Here is a 3,768-nt window from a genome sequence, read left to right as displayed (position 1 = left end):
ATATATATATAAAGTTCTATATATATATGTATATTACATACACATACACATACACAAACACACACACACACACACACACACACACACACACATACACACACATTAATTTCTGTTGATTCACCCAGAAGTAGTAAATTAGAAACCTCAATACAAAAACGTTGTACCCTTTTAATACCCTATAACTAAAAGGCTCATTACTTCTTGTCTTCTCAGTTTTATGTTCCCACCTTCACTGCCAGCAATTTGCACCTCTTTCTTCTTGAATTATCTGTTGTTTCAATATGTTTTAAAGCTATCAACAAAGTTCTTACTTTCATGATTTTAAAAAAAATATGATATAAATGGTTATATGTCTATTAAGTATATCATGTATATGTGTATATTATATATGTTATATATTATATATGTGTGTTGTTTATTATATATATTATATATATATAGGAAAGTGGAAGCGCAATGGCCCAGTGGTTAGGGCAGCGGACTCGCGGTCATAGGATCGCAGTTTCGATTCCCAGACCGGGCGTTGTGAGTGTTTATTGAGCGAAAATACCTAAAGCTCCACGATGCTCCGGCAGGGAATGGTGGCGAACCCTGCTGTACTCTTTCACCACAACTTTCTCTCACTCTTACTTCCTGTTTCTGTTGTACCTGTAATTCAAAGGGTCGGCCTTGTCATACTCTGTGTCATGCTGAATATCCCCGAGAACTACTTTAAGGGTACACATGTCTGTGGAGTGCTCAGCCACTTGCACGTTAATTTCACGAGCAGGCTGTTCCGTTGATCGGATCAACTGGAACCCTTGATGTCGTAAGCGACAGAGTGCCAACAACAACAACATATATAGGAAAGGAAAAAATAATAATAATTATAATTATTATTATTTTATCCTTTCCTATCATTTCTCCATCATACCTACACACACACACACACACACACACACACACGTACACACATGCACACACGCACATGCACACACATGGTAATGACTTTAAACTGCATTCGGTGCTGGCTCCTTGGTATGGGAGTCCCAAGTTTTGAGCAGTGTGGAACCACTTCTTCACCTCTACTATTCCCAGTCTATTTTAACACAGAGTACTAGCACCTTTTAGGGTCCAAACTATGAATTAATTAGTATACAACCCACTGGGAGTGAGGAACTTCTAGTTCTCATTAGAACTTCTTTCTAGGACAGGTAATCTCATGCAAAATATTCTGAAGTACAGTTGGTTTCTGGTTTTATAGTTGAGTGTGTTAAAAAGTGAGTTTAATTCTGAGTAACATTTTATCCACTCAAAATGCATTTATGCACTGAAACATTTTGAATTCTCAGAATGTTTTTCACAAACTTACTGAGATCAGGAAGTTGTCATGTTCAGTCACAATTTGATTTCCACCATCTATGTATATAGAGCTAATAGTAAGGGATTATCAATCCATGCAAAATACTTCATAAGCTCTCTGTTGGCACACCAGACTAACAATATTACTTAGATTAGTGAAGAACTCCAAATATTCTTGTGGCAAGGTCCAAGGTTATGGTTCATCACAATTCTAAATTGTAAGTCTGTGGATGGGCTCCAGAAAAACTGGGTTTTACACAATGTGAAATATAAATAAGAAGTTAAAAATAATGGTCATTACATATATTTAACTTGTGATATGTGTGTATGTGTGTGTGCGCGTGTGTGTGTGTGTGCGTGTATGCATATATATATATATATATATAGATAGATAGATAGAGAGAAAGAGAGAGAGGTACATAGAGAAATAGACACATAGTCATATATATATATATATATATATATATAGATATATATATATATGATTTTACATGCCTATATTTGTTTATAGCTGTGAAAACACATAGGTAGTCCCTGTTATCAAAGAGGAGAGAGTTTCTTCTCAAACAAATTTGAATTTCCTGTATAATTAATTCTTAATTTAAACCTCCTTTAATTTTCTTTCTTTTTTTTATATATAAAACATAAAATAAAATTCTTAATTTTTTTTTTTCTTATGGTCTTGGTAACCACATAAATCCCTATTTCATCCTTCTTGGGTATCATCTCTAGATACAAGTTAATTATGTGTTTTATATATATATATATATACAGGATGAGGCAAAAGTTACACACAGAAACATTCGAAATTTTATGTAAATTACATTATTATTATTATTATTATTATTATTAATTTTGTTTATCATGTACAAGTATGTGTGTATTCATCATTATTTTATTTATCTAACTTAATTTTAGAAAATAAATGCAGTCTATATATATATATATATGTAGTGGAGGCACATGACTTAGTGGTTAGGGTGTTGGACTCATGATTGTAAGATTGTGGTTTCAATTCCTGTACCGAACGATGTGGTGTGTTCTTCAGCAAAACACTTCATTTCACATTGATCCAGTCCACTCAGCTGGCAAAAATGAGTAATCCTGTGATGGATCAGCAACCTGGGAAACCGGCCCTTATGAGCCTGGCATGGCTCAAGAAGGAAATATTTGTTATTATTATTATTATTATTATTATTGTTATTAAATTCAAATTACGACAAACGTAAACAAACGAAGTTTTGCTTTTAGAAGCGTTGAGATGTTTTAGAAAGTTAAAGAAGTGATTTTAAATTATCAAACGCAGGATAATTATTATATATATATAAGTCAAATTTAAAATTAAAGAATTAAGGTTTAGAAAGTAGGTGTTTAATGCAGTGTCCAAACCTTGTTTCAAGGTAAGTCCCAGGTAGTGTGTCTGCAGATCACGTTCACCATTTATGGTTACCAGGTGTCATCAGTGATACCGTGCATTCGTCTTTAGAGCTATGTCCGGAATTCTAAGGTGCATGTTGGCAGCCACAAGGTCTAAAGGCCTTAATCTGACCATGGTGTTATACTTGACTGCCCTTGCCACCAGACATCAAAGGCTTACACACACTGAGCCATTCTATCTAATGCCCCTCCATATACACTAGATTCTTTATATTTATTTTTTATTTTTTATTCTTTTGCACTAACTTCTTGACCACAAATATTAACACCCCCACCCAATTCATGATAGATGCTTTGTGCTTTTATTTTTTTTATCTTCTTCCTAACCAAACCTTCCTCACTTTAACAAATGGAACTGAACTGGTAGAATCTCTCACCATTTAGTTTGAAGCAAAACCGAAATGTAAATCTCATGAAACATCTTATGTCACCTAAGGAGATTCTTTTGCACTGTGCATTGCATCTGATGTTAAGGCATTGTTCCATACCCAGTAGGGAGCAGGGCAATATGAGACCGAAACAATTGTTGTGCTAATAAATGCTTCTTGTTACACTGTCTTCTGTATTGATCTTTCAATATATATGTATGTATGTAAGCATGTATGTATGTATGTATGTATGTATGTATGTATGTTATCAATCAGTTTCATTTCTGTATTTCTTGCCCATAGAGAAAGAGCCGGACTCTAACATAGATTGAAGGCTCCTTCATTGGAACGTTTATCAACATCATCTAGGTATTTGTGCATATGTGTGTGTGTGCAGTATTTGGTGTTAGTGTATGCGCAGATTTGTATGTTTGTTTTATGGATGCGTTTTTATGTCTAGATGCATGCATATGTATTTATGTGCTAAATTTTTGGAAAGTTTTACATATCTTTACAGTTCCATTGATGGCTTGAATCTGTATGTATGTATGTATGTATGTTTGTATGTATGTATGTATGTATATATGTATGTATGTATGTATGTATGTATGTATGTACGTCA

The 3,768-nt window shown here is 33.9% G+C and overlaps 1 protein-coding gene across 1 annotated transcript in view; it reads left to right on the top strand.

Annotated features, from left to right (window-relative positions):
* LOC106873149 (trypsin, alkaline C) overlaps window positions 1-3,768 on the top strand; it is a 15,448-nt gene that overhangs the window by 397 nt on the left and 11,283 nt on the right. The window lies entirely within an intron of this gene.

Source organism: Octopus bimaculoides, chromosome 25 (assembly GCF_001194135.2).
Source record: "Octopus bimaculoides isolate UCB-OBI-ISO-001 chromosome 25, ASM119413v2, whole genome shotgun sequence".
NCBI lineage: Eukaryota > Metazoa > Mollusca > Cephalopoda > Octopoda > Octopodidae > Octopus > Octopus bimaculoides.
Note: the sequence above shows the minus strand (reverse complement) of the source record. Positions and strands in the feature narration are given on the sequence as shown.